Here is a 21206-nt window from a genome sequence, read left to right as displayed (position 1 = left end):
GTATGACAAGCCAAGAGTGTTTGAAAACACTTCTATTAGAACAAGTATAAATTTACAAGTCATAGCTATTTCAAACCTCAATTTTTTAACATCCCATAAAATGCAGATAAATCACACAGTAATTTTAATGTATAGATATTAAGAGTCAGTCACTATATTACTGTATTTTATATCTCATTTAATTTCACAGCTTGTGAAGTAGGAACTATTTTCCTTACTTCACTGTGCTACCACTACAGCTTGAAATATGAGTAGGATTATCAAAGTGAGCAGAAAAATGCCAAGTTCAAAGATAAAATCATATTTAAAGGGTACCTGGGTGGCTCAGTCAGTTAAGTGTCCAACTTCAGCTCAAGTCATGATCTCACAGTCTGTGAGTTCAAGTCCTGCATTGGGCTCTGCACTGACAGCTTAGAGCCTGGAGCCTGCTTTGGATTCTGTCTCCCTCTCTCTCTGGCCCTCTGCCACTCACTGTCTCTCTCTCAAAAATAAATAAAATAGATAAAAATAAAATAAATAAAATTAGTTAAGGGGCACCTGTGTGGCTCAGTTGGTTAAGTATCTGATCCCAGTGTCATGGGATCAGGCCTGAGTCAGGCTCTGTGCTGAGCATGGAGCCTGCTTGAGATTCTCTCTCTCTCTCTCTCTCTCTCTCTCTCTCTCTCTCTCTTTCTGCCCCTCTCCCTTGCTCACACATGCAACCTTTCTCTCTTTTTCTAAAATAAATAAATAAATAAATAAATAAATAAATAAATAAATAAATATTTTTTAAAGATTAAAAAAATAAAATGAGTTAAGAAACAATGGAATAATCCATTGCAATAATGGGGCAATAATCTATTGCCCCATAGACAATAGAGTCGGTATATTGAATTATATTCTTAATATAAGTAACATAGTTTTCTACGTAGAAGAGGGCTAGTTACAATTCTATTTCTGCTTGTGTTCTATCCCTAATTAAAATGAGTGTCTTGGCAAGTGGCTGAAATCTAAAGAGACAAGAGCCAATGTTCTTTCAAGACAATGTTCATAAAATTCAACTTTCTTAAAAGATTTCTCTCAGAGGAAAGGGAAAATCCTAATTATTGAGATCTCAAGGGTCCCAACTCTATCACCATAGACATTATTATAGTAGATGTAAAGTTTTAAAATCCAGAGTGATGAATACCCATGGTTAAAGTACTGGGTTTTAAGCAAAATATTCATAATTATTCCATATACTATTTACATTCTGTACATTACACCTGGCATGGAGATTGCAGTATGTGAAAATAGATCTAACATGACTGCTATAATCAGTGTTTGTGGAATACATTGTAAGCTGATTCATCATTTCCCACACAATCCCAATAGTTCTTGTCATCCTGTAAGAGTCCCAGAGGTAGAAAATTGAGTATTTAGTTTAATCCTTTACCAACTATTTTCTAGTAAAATATGATAGCCCTAGATAAAAGAATTTTTTTGTGCTTCCTGTAACATATATAAAATGTAAATATCTATGTCCTATAGACTCAGAAGTAGGCCTAGAATAAACTCCTCAACAGGTTATAAATGGGTCCCAAAAGGGGAGAAGTGGTGCCCTATAATCTCAGCTCAACTGTTATACCTTCAGAGGACATGGGAACCCATTTGGAGTTTTCGGTCAGACCAAAACACCTGGACACTTATTTTTAACAAGGATAATGATTGATCTTTGGGGATGATCATTTTCAATTTGCCTAAGAACGAAGTGGCTGTAAAACTAATACTTGACTGGAGAGTTCTAGAGACAAGCATGGTGAGTTGTGACATGTCAGCTGAAAGAACACTGAGATAGTGTGTGTTGTTACTGCTATATTGCCAACACCTGGAACTGGAACTCATACATATTGGGTGTGTAGGTAACTATTCAATTAATAGTTGTTAAATGAATCAACAAACTTGGAGATTAGGGAAGAATTTCCCTTGGAGTCCTTGAAAAGTGGTCAAAACTCTCTAGATCTGGTAACACTTGGACGTAGTCTTTTGTCCCCAAATGCCTCCTATCTGCATTCAGGTATCCCAAATCAATCACCTACATCTACACATGTATAAACTGTGACCTCCACTAGAATCACAGTACCCCAAACTTTGTGGAAGTGAATGAATTAGGGTCACATAGTCCAGCTTTCCACATTGAGTAGCCGTCGAGTCTCCAGCTATTAACTGGTACTCTAAGAGATCTCTCCCAAACCTATCTGAACATGAGAATCATTTAGAGCAGTTACTTAAAAAAATAATAATAAAGATTCTCAAGTTTCCTTTGGAAATTCAGACTCCAGAAATATTTATCTTTAAAACACACCTCAGATAACTTTTATGAATAGGCAAGTGTATGAAATGCTTGTTTAAAGCATCCATCTCCATTTTCAGACAGCTCTGTTAGATCTTGTATGAACTAACTCACCTGCCTAATTTTAGCACAAGTGGACTATAAAAGCCATCTTCATTTATTCAATCATGCAGTGTTTATTCAACAATATTTAGTGAATGTCATATGTGAGGCACTTGAGGGAGAAAAAAAGAAAAGGCAGGACTTTACCTATGGCCCTGGAACTAAGTCTAGGTAAAATAACATCAGAATCTAGAGTCAGTGTGGAGTGAAGGGCAGGGACTGAAGGGTTCTGAAGCATGAGTGTGACATAATCAGATTTAAGTGCTGAAAATATCACTCTGGGAGGGAAGTTAGACATAGAAAGGCATGGTGACATTTGACTTAGGTCAAGTAAGTAGTAGAAAGGCTATTTCTGTAGCCAATCTAGAGAGGATGAGAATACACACTAGGACAAAGGCAATCCAGATAAGAGAGAATGATTGCACAGCATTGTTTCATCCAATTTTAGCAAACAAAAATATTAGACTAAGACAATCACATTTAAAGCCATATTTATTTAAAAAATAAGTAGATATTAGCAAGTATCAAACATTGATAAATGATGTCATTCATCCTTCCAAAATGTTAAGTACTTATATATGTTTGTGGCCAGGCTGGAGATACAAAGGTGTATACAATGAATACAATAAAATCCCTGCTCTCCGGTATCAACTTTTAGTTAAAGAATTTTAGTTACAAATAACATAGTATTTAAAAGAAGGACTATAATGATACTACAAAAAAGCATCATCACATTAGGGAGCAGGGGGTGCATTTGATGTTTCAGTGAATATGTATGTGAGAACATAATAAGTAAATACTCCTTTCAGAAATAGTCATTTCTTGCATTGTCTTTTGTCAATTATGGAATAGTTTAAAACACTTATTTACAGTCCATTCTCTTTGAAAAGGAATGATAGGTGGCTGGGTAATATTACTGGTCACAATGACAAGAAGAGGCATATACCTCCAAAGGTAAAATTAAATCCATAAAAAGCACAGAAGTCTTCCCAGAATATTATTTACAAAAATAACCATGTTGTGAATCAAACTTCTATTTAAAATTGCTTTTACATATTACTCTATTGAGACTTTCTACTTAATGAGATGTCTGGCAGGGAAGATTTGGGGAACATTTATCCGAAACGCCAGAACTGCTTTCCACTTTGCTAAAATGCTAGCAAGAAGCTTTGAAAAGTGGCAACACATTTGTGAGACATCATTGTCAAATTTCCCCTAAAGGAACAATGTGAATAGATAGGAAGAGAGCCGTGAATCTGATTGTCAATGCCGGGCTTGTGCTATTGAGTTTCCACGAACATGTTCCGAATTTTGCAGTCACTTCTCCATTTTAGGAATGAATTCCACATTTCAAATTATTTTTTCACAAATGTTTAATCCCACGTGACCCTTTATCATTCATCAAATTCTCTTATTCATCCTACTTCTGGATGGTGTGTACATAAGGAATTAAACCAATTTAAAGATTACCAATCCAATACAAAAGTTAATAATAATAATTTAAAAATTCCTTGGCAACAATCAGAATGCATTCCAAATTGAAGCAGAAATAACATACATTGTCTGCCAGACTGGATTATCCACTGGGCTAGGTGGTCTCTCAGTGACTTTTTATATCTCTGTGAGATCTGACTACATTATATTGATGTTAATTTGTATACACATTCACATTATCTACCTTACTGATAAAAAAAAGTGTGTGTGTTTGGTTGAGATTTGCTATATGTTTTCACCTTTGTGTCCACAGAAATCCCTGGCACAGTTAGGCTCTCAATAACTGTATAATGGATGGCTAGTTGATTCCCTAAATGAATTAATTAGATTCTTCTCTGATTATTTGTGTTGGGCCTATGCTTTCTTTTTTATATCAGTTATTCAACATTTGGGTTGATGTAAGATTTTATTTGAAATTCTTTAAACTTCTATATGAACTGAAATCCATAATATAAAATTAAATACTGCATTAGATGATTTTCTATTCTAAATAAATGAACATATAGGTCCTCAAATTATTGCATTTTTAAATAGATAATATTTATCTGAGCACTTTCATGTTCCTGAGATATTTCTTCAAACAGGAAAAAAGTTACCAACTATAAGCTTGAAAACTATCATGAAAAAAAATAGTAACCTAGAGGAAAAATATTGAAGGTAAGAAAAATAACAGTCACTGAGACTTCCAGAAATAATTCAATTATTCTCCTTTCAGTATTCATCCATTTGTTCAAATGCCTTGTCTTCCAATGTTCTCTAAAGGGTAATTAGGTAAATACTTAGCATTTTCATAATAATAATTAAAAAAAGGTATCCTGCCACTCAGAGAATATAAACAATCTAACAAGGGAACGAATACTAAAGAAAAGAATAGTCAAACCAGATCTAAGGGGAGAATAAGCATGGAAGAAGCAAATAACATAATTAACTGAGATGTCAGAATGTAAATCAGTGGAAAACATAATTGTGCTTTAATCTATAAATAAGACAATGGCCCAAGATAATTTGTACTGTCTCCTCATGATCTCTATTATTGTATACACTGAAAATAGTGCCATATGAAATGCTGTTATTTGTATATGAAGATGGTGCTATGACCCATCAGCAACAAATCTACAAAATTGTTTTGTTTTTTGGAGTAGGAAAGGGCTGGCAATAAATTCATTCACACTCTCTCATCTGGTCCTCTTGTGAGCAATGGTGTATATTGGCAAGTTGAAGTTACAGCTGCAGTCAGTGAGCCCAGAACAAAACAAAAGAAAACAAAAACCCAGTGAGTGAAAAATCAATCAGATTATAATTAGTGTATGGAGGAGATTGAAAACCCTAACCTGGGGCGCCTGGGTGGCGCAGTCGGTTAAGCGTCCGACTTCAGCCAGGTCACTATCTCGTGGTCCGTGAGTTCGAGCCCCGCGTCAGGCTCTGGGCTGATGGCTCAGAGCCTGGAGCCTGTTTCCGATTCTGTGTCTCCCTCTCTCTCTGCCCCTCCCCCGTTCATGCTCTGTCTCTCTCTGTCCCAAAAATAAATAAACGTTGAGAAAAATTAAATTAAAAAAAAAAAAAAAAGAAAAGCCTAACCTGACATATTAGCACCAAGTTCTGATCAGCTAAGCTTAATTATCCATAGGGTGTCAAATAATGCATCTATATTTAATCTGGTCTTTAAAATAAAATGGTATTGTTAAACCCTGATGAATTTCAGAAAGTATCCCCAATTCTTTACTGTACATACTTCAGTATGGGTATTATAGTAGAGTTCCAGGCATCACTTAACATTAGAACTACGAGAAAACAAGAGGAAAAATATTGGTAATGTGTCAATCTTTTTTGGTGGGAAAATGCAACTCAAGTAATATTTTGATTGGTTGGCTCATATGGGCGACGCCAATTACTTGCTGGTGAGTTTGAAGGCCCAGCAAAATTAAAAAGAAAAAAAAAAGCAGAATGTTGTAAGAAGGTGTGTGTAAACAATAAAAGCATAATCCAGGACAGGTTTTGTAGCGAAGCATGAAGACAGACAAGCATTGATGACTCAAAAACTACCCTGTGCCAGGTGCTATATCATTTCTTTATGTAATATATTGTGTTTGATCCGAATAACAGAATTATGTGGTAGGTATTATCCTCATTTTCTAGATAAGAAACTAAACCTTGGGTAAAAAACTTGTCCAGGGTCAAAAATAGTGAAGGCTTGGGGCATCTGGGTGTCTCAGTCGGTTAAGCATCCGACTTCAGTTCAGGTCATGATCTCACCATTCGTGGATTTGAACCCCATGTAGGGCTCTGTGCTGACAGCTCAGAGCCTGGAGCCTGCTTCGGATTCTGTGTCTCCCTCTCTCTCTCAGCCCCTCCCCGACTACGCTCTGTCTCTGTCTCCCCAAAATGAATAAATGTTAAAAAAAACAATGACAACAACAGTAAAGGCTTCAGAATTGGGCTATAAAGACTTACTCCAAACTCCACGATTGTTTTCACTTAAAGTTAATACAAATTTGACCAACCAACTTGATAGGATTCATGTAATTTGCATTATTTATACTATTCAATGGATATAACTAGTTGACCTAAAGACTCAAGCAGAGAAAACATCGACTTCAGAAGACTATAATTTATGACCAAGAGCTTCATAGACACAAGACATATTGGCAGAAATGCCCTATTTTCTCAAGATTTTGTGGGGGGTTTTTCTTTTTTCTTTTTCTTTTCTTTTTTTAGCTTTATCTTAAAGACTTTGCTAGACTAGCAGAATTCCTGGGTAGTTACAGGATTCCAGTGATTCTAATATTTTAAGAGATGATTATAACCCAGAAACTAAACATCTGTGAGGATAAAAATAACAGCATTTCTTTCATTAATTTATCCAAGACTTTCTAAAATGCAACTATCAGTGTGGCTTATCAAGACCTCGATTAATATAGACAGCCCAGTATCTCTTATATTAAACCACATGCTCCAAGCTCAATCAAAGCAATTCTAATTTACCATTCTATGTAAGGTTTTCTGTTTCAACAAATTTGAGAACATTATTTTATTTACAAATTAAGTGGCAACTTAGCAAGAGTAAAGCTATACACTACATACATATATGCATACATGCAAACTTCAGTCATTGGTATGCATGTGTGTAATGAATTACGGTGGAACAAACATTTAAAAAAATTACTGGAAGGTTGGTTTAAAGTTTCTTCTGTATTGCCATGACCTGCAATGAAGTCTATTATATTACTTACCATGTTGTATTGTTAATGCCTTTTTCCCCAACCAGAGTGTGAGCTTTGTAAGGTCAGAGGCTGTGTCTTTTTCTCTATGAGCTCAGTGTATAAATGCGGTTCTGGCATTCGCTGATTACTTACTGAATAAATAAATGAATAATATAAAGTAAAATATTAAATTGCATAATGGCATCATAAGTTATCATCCATGTTTGCCTCCATGAATGGATCTGATTTCTTCCTGTACACATTCTTGAATGCTTGAAAATACATCTTTAGTTCATCCAGGAACAAATTTTATAGAAGAAAGTTATATTTAATCATGTATAGATGAAATAGAATTATTACTCAAAAGCAACAGGAGCCACCTATAGTGCCCATGACAGAAACTGAAAGAGGTTGACTTTCCTTGAATTCTAAGCAATTGTTGCATGCTGGTCCCTGGACAATAATATAAAGCTAGTAAAGTTTGTATTTAAGATGACCTTCACCCTTCATTTTTTGAACTTTTTTGACCTTTTACCTCTGTTCCCAGACATCCAGAGCCTTTGGGATGTGCTCTGACTATCAAGACTCTGATGTTGTGGAAAAAAGCATAAGCTTCGCCTTCAGTCGAACTAGGTAACTGGCTTGGGTGTGAGTTAATTTTTCTGACACTTAGTACCCGCAGTGTAAATTCAGACTAATAATGCTCTTCCTCTGAGAGAAAGGGTTTAGGCCTATGTGAAAAGATGCAAGTGAGAATGCTCTGCAAACTATAAAACATTAAGTAGATGTTTAATGTTATATAAAACATCCTTCAAATTGAAGAATTTCTAATGTCCTTTTTGCTCTGAAGCATCCATGACCTAAATAACTTCATTCTCTCTTCTCTCCAAATTCCAATCTCTTGGTACAATTTTTGGGACAGAAAACAATCTGAGAGTTGCCTAAATTTATTTGCTTTAAGATAAAATGTGTAATAGACATGAAACTACCTTAGTTTGTTGATATTTTTAAAGAGGGTATTCTAAATCCAGTTAATCTAGAGGCTGTTGGAGATGAGTCCTTTTTTGTCTAATCTGACTACTAATTCCTATCCTAATAAACACAAGGGTCAGAAAGGTGGCATCCCAGAAAGAAAAGGCTATTCATCTCAATTTAAGCCTCCAAAACATGAAGGATGGTAATTTAATTTCCTGAAATGTGCTTGCCTGAAAGTTTAATTAACAGAAACCAAGACACTAAAATAGTTTTGTATCAAATATATAGAATAGTGGTACTTAACTACTAGATGACTTATGTTTCCATAGTGATTGTTAAAATTATATTTATAAAAGAAACTAAGTGTAACCATTTTAGCAATTCTACAAAGGCATACTCTAAGAGGTAAAATTAAAGTTAAAAAATGAGACCATTTATAATGGGTCATTATGACTCTGAATAACGATGATTATTGGTTCTGCTTAATAAAACTGTCATCTAACAAAAAATAGATATTAAGCTAAATTACATTACATTGTCATTCTATCATGCTACAAAATTCAATGCAAAGCCTTTAAAAAAAAATCCACAAGAAAACAGACCCAATATTAACCTTTCTTACCTATTCAAAATTGTTTTAATAAAGGAACCCATGTGAAGAATTAAAACAAAAAACAGGTATGCTATAAAATGATGCTTCTTCCCAGAGCAAAAGACAAAGCATTCATCATGTACATATTTTTTAAATGATCAAGCTTTGATATGATTCTTGATGAAGCCAGAATCAGCTTTTCTCAAACTTTTCTCCTATTATTTGGCTTTTGCTTCTTCATTCCAAGGTGTTTCCTCTCAGTCTCCACTGTCCCCTCTGCTGACTAAATCACATAAAGGAATCTTTGGTTCACCTATCAGTACCACTTCTAAATCTGATTGCAGGATATTTTCCAAGACCTACTGGATCAGAAACTCTGTGGTGAGGCCTATGAATATGCATTTTCATGTTCACCTGAGGTGTTTATATATATATCTCTGGACTGCAAATCACTGTATTTGAACTACTGACAATCAGTAAAGACAACCCATTCATACTAAGATATACTACTATTAAGTTGAACACTCAGTTGCTTTACATTTATTTCATTACTGAAAACATTTATTGAAAAAATGCAATTTTCCAGGATGTTTGCTAGGTAGTAGGGCTACCAAGATAATGACACATGTTTTCTTTCATGCATCTTGCAGCCTAATCATAGGATTTTCCCTTGGGCAATTACAGTCTCAATATTATAGCATTATTTCTTTAAGATTTAGTATAGAATCTTGAGTTCCATGAGTATAAGCCAAAATGGGCTTTTAAATAAAATAATGTAATCATTGAGATAAAATAACAGAAAGTATGTAAAGCAGACTACACATAGAAGAAAAAAAATGAGTGAATAGGAAGATTGAAGCATGCAAAATGCAGCACAGAGAGAGAGAGAGAGAGAGAGAGAGAGCATAAAAATATAAAAGATCATTTAAGAGACATGGAGAAAACAAAATCAAGAAGCTCTGACATATGTTGAATAAGACTTTTAGTAACAAGTAAGTGTTCATAGGGAAGGAGAAATATTTGAAATGATGGCTGAAAATTTTCTTGAACTGAAGGCAGTGATGAATCCTCATATAAAAAAGTTAGATAAAAATAAATTATACCTAGTTGTTTTGCGGTGGGATTGCAGAACATCAGGGGACTAAAGAGAAATCTTGGAATTGAATAGAGATAAGAGAGAAATAAGCTATTTGTTTACAAAGGAACGGTCAGACTGACCTCATCAGAATTAGTAGAGGCTGGAAGAGAATAGGCTAAAACATCAAGTGCTAAGCAAATAACATTCAATTAATAAAGTGAAACATTTAAGAGAGAGGGTGGAATAAAAAAAGAATACGATGACACATAGTTTCTGACCCTCACGTGGAAGAAATACTGAAAGACATACTTCATTAATAAATAAGTAAATCCATAAAGAAGTATGACTGAGGAAGAAACAGTGTGCAAACAATTCACTAATATATACTGCTAAGTCTAATAAGAAATGACAATCATATTATAAATACAATTTTTTATTGTTTAAAAAAAGAACTAGAACTAAATTATGGATAATGCAAATCTCTCTTGACAAGAGGTTTATAAAAATGGATTGTCAACAGGCAATTTTATAGCTTAAATTAATATGAGGAGATATCAAGAGACACTTGAATTAACTAAATGTGTAATTAAAATCAGTTTATTTTCTTTTATATTATCAATTTCATAGCAACTTAAACTCTATTCTTTTTAAAATGGTTTCCCCTAGGGGCGCCTGGGTGGCGCAGTCGGTTAAGCGTCCGACTTCAGCCAGGTCACGATCTCGCGCTCCATGAGTTCGAGCCCCGCGTCGGGCTCTGGGCTGATGGCTCAGAGCCTGGAGCCTGTTTCCGATTCTGTGTCTCCCTCTCTCTCTGCCCCTCCCCCGTTCATGCTCTGTCTCTCTCTGTCCCAAAAATAAATAAACGTTGAAAAAAAAAAATTAAAAATAAAATAAAATAAAAAAAATAAAATAAAATGGTTTCCCCTAAATGGATTGTTTTGTTTTAAGCAATAGTCAATTTTGTTATATAGTTTTGAATATGTGAAATATGTCAAACATGTGATTGAAAAATGATTAACTCTTTACAAAAAATGAAGTCCCCTGTTTAAAAAAGTACTTACCATAGAGAGTTTATTTTCTAGGTTATACACATCAGCTACTGTCATAGTATTACAGGAATACCTTGCTTTATTGTGCTTTGCAGGTATCACAGTTTTTACAATTTGAAGGTCTGTGGCAACTCTGTGATGAGCAAGCTTATTGGCACCATTTTCCTAAAAACATTTGTTCACTTTGCATTTCTAGGTCACAATTTTGTAATTCTTGCAGTATTTCAAACTTTCCTTAAGGTGCCTGAGTGGCTCAGGTAGTTACGTGTCTGACTTTGGCTCAGGTCATTATCTCACAGTTTGTGGATTTGAGCTCTGTGTTGTGCTCTATGCTGACAGCTCAGATCCTGGAGCCTGCTTGGGATTCTGTGTCTTCCCTCTCTCTGTTCCCCTTCCCTGCTTGCACTCTGTCTCTCTCAGTCTCTCAAAAATGAATAAAGACTAAAAAATTTTTTAAAAATAAAAAAAAAACACTTTTGTTCATATTCATTATGGTGATAGTTGGTCAGTGATCTTTGATGTTACCATTGTCATTGTTTGGGGGCACCACTAACTGTGCCCACATAAGGCAGAATTTACTCAAAAATCGTTGTGTGTGCTCTGACTACTCCACCTGACCAGCTGGCCCCCTATCTCTTTTAGCTTGGGCCTCCCTATTCCCTGAGACACACAATATTGAAATTAGGCCAGATGATAACCCTACAATGAATGCCTCTAAGCATTCAAATGAGAGGAAGAATTGCATGTATCTCAAATCAAAAGCTAGAAATGATTAAGCTTAGTGAGGAAAGCATATTGAAATCTGAGCTAGAACAAGAGATAAGCTTCTTATGTCAGTTAGTCAAGTTGTGAATGCAAAAGAAAAGTTCTTGAAGGAAATTAAAAGTGTTACTTTGGTGAACACTCACATGCTAAGAAAGCAAAACAGTCCTATTGCTGATATGGAGAAAGTTTTAGTGATCTGGATAGAAGATCCAACCACCCACAATATTCCCTTAAGCCAAAGCCTAATCCACAGCAAGGCCCTAACTCTCTATAGTTCTGTGAAGGCTGAGAGAGGTGAGGAAGCTGCAGAAGAAAAGTTTGAAGCCAGCCAAGGTTGGTTTGTGAGATTTAAAGGAAGAAGCAGTCTCCATCAAATAAAAGTGCAAGGTGAAACAGCAAGTGCTGATGGATAAATTGCAGCAAGTTATTCAGAATACGTAGTTAAGATAATTCATGAAGGTGGCTACACTCAACAACAGATTTTCAATGTAGATAAAACAGCCTTCTGGTGGAAGAAGATGCCAGTTAGGATTGTAATTGCTAGAGAGAAGTCAATGTCTGGCTTCAAAGCTTCAAAGGACAGGCTGATTGTCTTGTTCAGGGCTAATGCAGCTGGTTACTTTAAACTGAAACCGATGCTCATTGACTACTCCAAAAATCCTAGGGCCCTCAAGAATTATGCTAAATCCATTCTGCCTGTGCTCTGTAAATAGAACAATGAAGCCTGGATAGCAGCACATCTGTTTACAACATGGTTTACTGAAAATTTTAAGTCCACTGTTGAGACCTCCTGCTCAGAAAAAAAAAAAAAAAAGATTCCTTCCAAAATATTCATATTTGGCACCTGATCATCCAAGAGCTCTGATGGAGATGTACAATGGGATTAATATCATTTTCATGCTTCCTAACACAACATTTATTCTGCAGCCCATGGATCAAGGAATAATTTCTACTTTCAAGTCTTCTTATTTAAGAAACATATTTTGTAAGGCTACCACTGCCATATATAGTGATTCCTTTGATGGATCTGGTGGCAAAGTCAACTGAAAACCTTCTGGAAAGGGTTCACCATTCTGGATGTCATTCAAGAACATTCATGATTCATGGGAAAAGGTCACAATATCAACATTATCAAGAGTTTGGAAGAAGCTGATTTTAAACCATGAATGACACGGAGGGGTTCAAGTCTTCAGTGGAGGAAGTAACTGCAGATGTGGTGGAAACAGCAAGAAAACTAGAAGTGGAGCCTGAACATGTGACTGAATGGCTGCAATCTCATGGTAAAACTTTCACAGATGAAGAGTTGCTTTTTATGGATGAGCAAAGAGAGTGGTTTCTTGAGACGGAATCTACTTCTGGTGAAGATGCTGTGAAGATTGCTGAAATGATGACAAAGGATTGAGCATATGACATCTACTTAGTTGCTAAAGCAGCAGCAGAGTTTGAGAGGACTGACTCAAAGTTTAAAAGAATTTCTGCTGTGGGTAAAATACTATCAAACAGCATCACATGCTACAGAGAAATTGTTTGTGAAAGGAATAGTCAATTGGTGCATCAAACTTCATTGTTTTGTTTTAAGAAATTGCCACAGACAACCCAGTCTTCTGCAACCACCACCCCTGATCAGTCAGCAGCAGTCAACATCGAGGCAAGACCCTCCACCAGCAAAAAGATTATGACTCACTGAAAGTGCAGATGATGGTTAACACTTTTTAGCAAGAAAGTATGTTTTAATTAAGGTGCATACATTATTTTTTAAGATAGAATGCTACTGCATACTTAATAGACCACAGTAGAGTATACACATACAAAAAAACACATAACTTTTGTGGGGCACCAGTGTGGCTCAGTTGGTTAAGCATGTGACTCTTGATTTTGGCTCAGGTCATGATTTCACAGTCCGTGAGATGGAAACCCACATTGGGCTCAGTGCTGAGCATGGAATCTGCTTGGGATTCTCTCCCTCATTCTCTGCCCTCTTCACTCCTTCTCTCTCTCTCTCAAAATAAATAAATAAACATTTAAAAAAAAACCCATACTTTTGTGTGCATTGGGAAACCAAAAATTTCACTTGACTTTCCTTTATTGTGACATTCACTCTATTGAGTTGATCTGAAACCAAACCATCAATATCTATGAGGTGTGCCTGCCTGGACAAAGAGAAGTGACCATTTGTGGCAGAAAAAGAGCAACTTGCTTATTATGTAATTTAGGTGATTTCTTACAGAGCTAGATTGGTGTGCTCTCATTTATACTGTAGTTACACTTAAAAAAATATATATATATGTACATATATATATATTTCAATTTTTTCACTACTTAGTAATGTAGAGTTTTCCGCTAAATTAAAGACAATAATAATGAAAATAAAATTTTGAATAACAGTTCTTGGTGAAGTCAAAGAAGTAAATTGTTTTTTTCCTCTTTAAGAGATGTTTGTCTTTGTTTACAAGAGTATCTTCAAGAGCATACCCAGGAAATAAATATGAACTTTCATATTTAATGAGAAAATCAAAGGATGCTCTAAGTCCAGTATTTAATAAAAAAGTTATTAGCATTACTGACATCACATATTGTCAATGTCCATGAGAAGTTATCAATCATTTAATCAATTTGCTCAGTCAGGGAAGAAAATAGTTACTCAGTTCACTGAAAGAAATAATTAATCAAATCATGGTGTAGATAATATTCTTTGAATCTTTTTGTATAGGAGGCATGAAAATAAACTATTGATTGATTAAAGTTTTCTTTTTTTCTGTAATTGCTACAGAAACACAATTTTTAGTCTTTTTTTTCTAGTTTTTTGTCCTTACTACATTTCCATATAATTAAGAAAATGATCTATTATTTCTTTCTCTACAGTTAATGGGTACATTCTTCTCTCAGACTTCCTAATCTTGTGTGCCTTATGAACAGCTCTCTGGTGGTGCAACCATGACTTCCATTCCTGAGTGCAGGTTGTAATTATGAAACATGAAGATAGAAGTGTCCTTTTTATCTCTCATGCTGCAGCATTTGAGGATTTTTTTTCTGTACAATTAGAAGGATAGAAATACACCAAAAGTGCCAACACAAGGAAAAGAAAAACTACTATGACAAGTATAAACATTATACACATAAATGTTCAAAAACAGAATAAAAAATCTGCTTTTAATACATAAATCTGAAGAAAACAGGTCAATATAGATATTAGGACCAAATGGAATCACTCTTGCAGTAATCCAAACACATTAAGTACTCTAACATATCTAAGATGAACAATGATAAAAGAAAGAATCTAAAGAAAGAAAATAAATTGTGTGAGATTTTAATGTGTTATAGTTTTATGTGGAAGTAAGAAGATGAATGAAAAAAGAATTGATAAATGTTAGAAGAAAGAGAACAAGAAGAAATAGTTAACAAAAAGAGAACTGGTAAAGGGAATTCATGGTGATGAATATGCACAGTTCAGTTTTGTCTATCTATCTATCATCTATCTATCTATAGATCTATGTATCATCTATCTATCATCTTTGTATTGTGTCAATTTATCAAACCTAGGCTTTCACATTTTTTTAATTAAAAAAATTATTTATTATTTGAGAGAGAGAGAGTGAGACAATGTCCATGTGAGTGGGGGAGGGGCAGTGAGAGAGGGAGAGAGAAAATCCCAAGCAGGCTCGGTGCTGTCAGCACAGAGTCTGAAGTGGGGCTCAGTCTCATGAACCATGAGATCATGACCTGAGCTGAAATCAAGAGTTGGATGCTTAACAACCTGAGCCACCCAGGTACCCAAGAATTCACAATTTTTAAAAAATAATAATTGGCATAAATCTTAAAAAGTCATTTTCTTCAGATTTGCAATGTTGCTTACGATGATATATCTCCTTGTTAAATCATGTACTTGTGCATCATATATTAAAATATGAACTTAAGATCATGGACTGCCATATCCATATTTTACAAAGAAAATTTCAGATACTATAATCAACTAGTTGATTATTCACTCATATTTGCTTGCAAGAAATTAATAGTGTAACTTGGCATTATAAAGAAACCCTGAAAAGTATTCTAAATGCATTAATAAGGACTCTGCATGCACATGGAACATTCTCCAAGACAGATCATATACTGGGTCACAAAACAGCCCTTCATAAGTTTACAAGAATTGAAATCATGCCATGCATACTTTCAGACCACAATGCTACGAAGCTTGAAATCAAGCACAGAAAAAAGTCTGGAAAACCTCCAAAAGCATGGAGGTTAAAGAACACCCTACTAACGAATGAGTGGGTCAACCAGGCAATTAGAGAAGAAATTAAAAAATATATGGAAACAAACGAAAATGAAAATACAACAATCCAAACGCTTTGGGACGCAGCGAAGGCAGTCCTGACAGGAAAATACATTGCAATCCAGGCCTATCTCAAGAAACAAGAAAAATCCCAAATACAAAATCGAACAGCACACCTAAAGGAAATAGAAGCAGAACAGCAAAGGCAGCCTAAACCCAGCAGAAGAAGAGAAATAATAAAGATCAGAGCAGAAATAAACAATATAGAATCTAAAAAAAACTGTAGAGCAGATCAACGAAACCAAGAGTTGGTTTTTTGAAAAAATAAACAAAATTGACAAACCTCTAGCCAGGCTTCTCAAAAAGAAAAGGGAGATGACCCAAATAGATAAAATCATGAATGAAAATGGAATTATTACAACCAATCCCTCAGAGATACAAACAATTATCAGGGAATACTATGAAAAATTATATGCCAACAAATTGGACAACCTGGAAGAAATGGACAAATTCCTGAACACCCACACTCTTCCAAAACTCAATCAGGAGGAAATAGAAAGCTTGAACACACCCATAACCAGCGAAGAAATTGAATCGGTTATCAAAAATCTCCCAACAAATAAGAGTCCAGGACCAGATGGCTTCCCAGGGGAGTTCTACCAGACATTTAAAGCAGAGATAATACCTATCCTTCTCAAGCTATTCCAAGAAATAGAAAGGGAAGGAAAACTTCCAGACTCATTCTATGAAGCCAGTATTACTTTGATTCCTAAACCAGACAGAGACCCAGTAAAAAAAGAGAACTACAGGCCAATATCCCTGATGAATATGGATGCCAAAATTCTCAATAAGATACTAGCAAATCGAATTCAACGGCATATAAAAAAATTTATTCACCATGATCAAGTGGGATTCATTCCTGGGATGCAGGGCTGGTTCAACATTCGCAAATCAATCAATGTGATACATCACATTAGCAAAAAAAAAGAGAAGAACCATATGATCCTGTCAATCGATGCAGAAAAGGCCTTTGACAAAATCCAGCAGCCTTTCTTAATAAAAACCCTTGAGAAAGTCGGGATAGAAGGAACATACTTAAAGATCATAAAAGCCATTTATGAAAAGCCCACAGCTAACATCATCCTCAACGGGGAAAAACTGAGAGCTTTTTCCCTGAGATCAGGAACACGACAGGGATGCCCACTCTCACCACTGTTGTTTAACATAGTGCTGGAAGTTCTAGCATCAGCAATCAGACAACAAAAGGAAATCAAAGGCATCACAATTGGCAAAGATGAAGTCAAGCTTTCGCTTTTTGCAGATGACATGATATTATACATGGAAAATCCGATAGACTCCACCGAAAGTCTGCTAGAACTGATACATGAATTCAGCAAAGTTGCAGGATACAAAATCAATGTACAGAAATCAGTTGCATTCTTATACACTAACAATGAAGCAACAGAAAGACAAATAAAGACACTGATCCCATTCACAATTGCACCAAGAAGCATAAAATACCTAGGAATAAATCTAACCAAAGATGTAAAGGATCTGTATGCTGAAAACTATAGAAAGCTTATGAAGGTAATTGAAGAAGATTTAAAGAAATGGAAAGACATTCCCTGCTCATGGATTAGAAGAATAAATATTGTCAAAATGTCAATACTACCCAAAGCTATCTACACATTGAATGCAATCCCAATCAAAATTGCACCGGCATTCTTCTCGAAACTAGAACAAGCAATCCTAAAATTCATATGGAACCACAAAGGGCCCCGAATAGCCAAAGTAATTTTGAAGAAGAAGACCAAAGCAGGAGGCATCACAATCCCAGACTTTAGCCTCTACTACAAAGCTGTCATCACCAAGACAGCATGGTATTGGCACAAAAACAGACACATAGAACAATGGAATAGAATAGAAACCCCAGAACTAGACCCACAAACGTATGGCCAACTCATCTTTGACAAAGCAGGAAAGAACATCCAATGGAAAAAAGACAGTCTCTTTAACAAATGGTGCTGGGAGAACTGGACACCAACATGCAGAAGGTTGAAACTAGACCACTTTCTCACACCATTCACAAAAATAAACTCAAAATGGATAAAGAACCTGAATGTGAGACAGGAAACCATCAAAACCCTAGAGGAGAAAGCAGGAAAAGACCTCTCTGACCTCAGCCGTAGCAATCTCTTCCTCGACACATCCCCAAAGGCAAGGGAATTAAAAGCAAAAGTGAATTACTGGGACCTTATGAAGATAAAAAGCTTCTGCACAGCAAAGGAAACAACCAACAAAACTAAAAGGCAACCAACGGATTGGGAAAAGATATTTGCAAATGACATATCGGACAAAGGGCTAGTCTCCAAAATCTATAAAGAGCTCACCAAACTCCACACCCAAAAAGCAAATAACCCAGTGAAGAAATGGGCAGAAAAGATGAATAGACACTTCTCTAAAGAAGACATCCGGATGGCCAACAGGCACATGAAAAGATGTTCAGTGTCGCTCCTTATCAGGGAAATACAAATCAAAACCACACTCAGGTATCACCTCACGCCAGTCAGAGTGGCCAAAATGAACAAATCAGGAGACTATAGATGCTGGAGAGGATGTGGAGAAACGGGAACCCTCTTTCACTGTTGGTGGGAATGCAAATTGGTGCAGCCGCTCTGGAAAGCAGTGTGGAGGTTCCTCAGAAAATTAAAAATAGACCTACCCTATGACCCAGCAATAGCACTGCTAGGAATTTATCCAAGGGACACAGGAGTACTGATGCATAGGGGCACTTGTACCCCAATGTTCATAGCAGCACTCTCAACAATAGCCAAATTATGGAAAGAGCCTAAATGTCCATCAACTGATGAATGGATAAAGAAATTGTGGTTTATATACACTATGGAATACTACGTGGCAATGAGAAAAAATGAAATATGGCCTTTTGTAGCAACGTGGATGGAACTGGAGAGTGTGATGCTAAGTGAAATAAGCCATACAGAGAAAGACAGATACCATATGGTTTCACTCTTATGTGGATCCTGAGAAACTTAACAGGAACCCATGGGGGAGGGGAAGGAAAAAAAAAAAAAAGAAAAGAGGTTAGAGTGGGAGAGAGCCAAAGCATAAGAGACTGTTGAGAACTGAGAACAAACTAAGGGTTGATGGGGGGTGGGAGGGAGGAGAGGGTGGGTGATGGGTATTGAGGAGGGCACCTTTTGGGATGAGCACTGGGTGTTGTATGGAAACCAATTTGACTATAAATTTCATATATAAATAAAAATAAATAAATTAATTAATTTAAAAAAAAGGACTCTGCATGAATTTCAGAATTTTACTGCCTAGAGTGCTTTCCACACCTAAGCACTTTACATTTGTTGTATTACTTACTCTCATATTGAGAGAACAAGAGAAAATAGATTAAATCTTAAGCACTATGGATTTAATGATAAGGAAGAGTTTCTTATCTGAATTGTTAATCTTTATTTTAAAGATATAGATATTTATTTACTTTAGGTGATTTAAGGATAGTCCTTCTGAAAACAGGATTTTGAGTATGTGAGTTTATTCAGGTTAATCTCAACCTAATAATTCTGCATCTGACAGGTTCTCAGATGCTTTTATTAAATAACAGATTTTCAATAAATAAATAACCAATTTTCTAAAGAATGACAGTAGTCAAACTCACAAAAGTGCATCGCTCTTTGTAGCCTAACTTCGAAGTCTCATAATCAGCGTACATGATATTCATTACCTATTAATATGGTCTTTTTTTTGTAATAATTTTGTAGTAAATTGTTTAGTTAGATAAATTCTGATTTCTGATTTAGTGTATTATTGAACCATTCATTCTTCTTATCATATGTAAAATTCTCTATTGAGGACAAGAATAGACTAAGCTGGACCGCACTGAATGATTGTGCAGGTTGCTCACTCCACAACTCTAGATGAACCGTTCACATTGTAGACTTTGCCGATTTAAGTATTACAATTTTCTGCAGGCAGTTTAGTGCCATGTTCTAATAAAATTAGCTTATTGTGACAAAATTGCCTATAGATGGACATGAAGTATCTTGGGGAAGGGCTCCTTTTTCAAATTGCACAATAATGCTATATCAATTAGTGGCTGGCAGGACTGTTAGGTCAGATTGTCCAGTGCCTGGAACATAGAAAACAGTGGCGAAAAACTCATGTTCAATGCAGATAACTTGAGTAACAAGGGATTTAACAACAATGATAACTAGACTTCGCTGAGTATGTATAATATTACAAGTATTCCTCATTTACACAATGAAGGCTAATAGTACTACCTATCTCCAAAAAAATGCTTGGTAATAGTAGCATAATGTTAAGTCATTATTTTTATTAGCCTGAATAGAAAAAAAGAGTCTTAAGTGGAATATGACTGCTTTAATAATATAGTAAAGTAATGCCCTGAAGATAATTTATGACCATTTGTACTATTTGTATTAATGAACACCTTGGTTAAATGTAAGTTTTATACTTAACTCTAATTTTCAATCATGGTAAATTTCTGAAGTCACCAAGTACAATTTGCTATTAACTGGAAAGAGTATTTGCTGATTCAGTGGATTACTATAAGAAAATTGAGGTCTTTATGGTGGCAAACTCCTCACATAGCTAGATGTCTCACTTGATAATAGGTTGAGAGAAAGATTACTATGCAAATAATCAAGTTTAAAAAATAAATTACATTTGCTTTCACGGAAGAAGACAGAGATGAGATTCTGTTCATCTTTAACAGGCACATAATACAGTTCCTGGTTTGTTTGTTTTTTATAATGAACTAACATTAAGTATTTCAATATACTGGAAATAAGTCTTATAAGTAGGAGTGAGAGAAGGCAGATGGAACAATATATAAAGTGAAGGGAAACTAATTGTTAGTATTAACTGATTAAAAAAGAGGAGTTCAGAGTTACTCCTGTGTCTGGTGTGATGACAGCCTTCACCAAGGTAAAATATTCGAGAATAATAGGTTGAGGATATACTAATGAGTTGAGCCATCTATGGAACACCCAGACATCTAGTAGAGTTGGTCTGGAGCTCCAGAAATTTGGAACAGAGACAGAGATTTAACCATCAGGACAGGAAATACAGAGTGGTAGTAGTAGTAGTAGTAGTAGTAGTAGTAATAATAATAATAATAATAAACCATTAAAGCATTTTCAAAGTGCTGGTATTGTTCCAAGTGTCCTACATATACTATCCCATGTAAAACCCATATAACCCTGGGAGGCAGGGCATAATTATCTCCATTTTATAAATTAGAAACTGAGGTTTCTAAACCTCAGTTTACAAATGGTTTGCCTCAGGTCAAATGGCTCCTAGCTGACAGGATTCAAA

At 35.5% G+C, this 21206-nt stretch overlaps 2 long non-coding RNA genes across 2 annotated transcripts in view; both read right to left on the bottom strand.

The window, feature by feature from the left end:
- LOC121027532 (uncharacterized) overlaps window positions 1-21206 on the bottom strand; it is a 130740-nt gene that overhangs the window by 33545 nt on the left and 75989 nt on the right. The window lies entirely within an intron of this gene.
- LOC121027534 (uncharacterized) lies at window positions 1014-6183 on the bottom strand. Its single transcript, XR_005788790.1, has 2 exons — window positions 5486-6183; window positions 1014-5238 (listed from the first exon to the last, which is right to left on the bottom strand). It is a non-coding gene; the product is annotated as an uncharacterized LOC121027534 (long non-coding RNA).

This window comes from Herpailurus yagouaroundi, unplaced genomic scaffold, assembly GCF_014898765.1.
Source record: "Herpailurus yagouaroundi ecotype Mexico unplaced genomic scaffold, PumYag 77, whole genome shotgun sequence".
NCBI classification, from domain to species: Eukaryota; Metazoa; Chordata; class Mammalia; order Carnivora; family Felidae; genus Herpailurus; species Herpailurus yagouaroundi.
The sequence above is the reverse complement of the archived record's forward strand: the minus strand, read 5'-3'. Positions and strand labels throughout refer to the sequence as shown.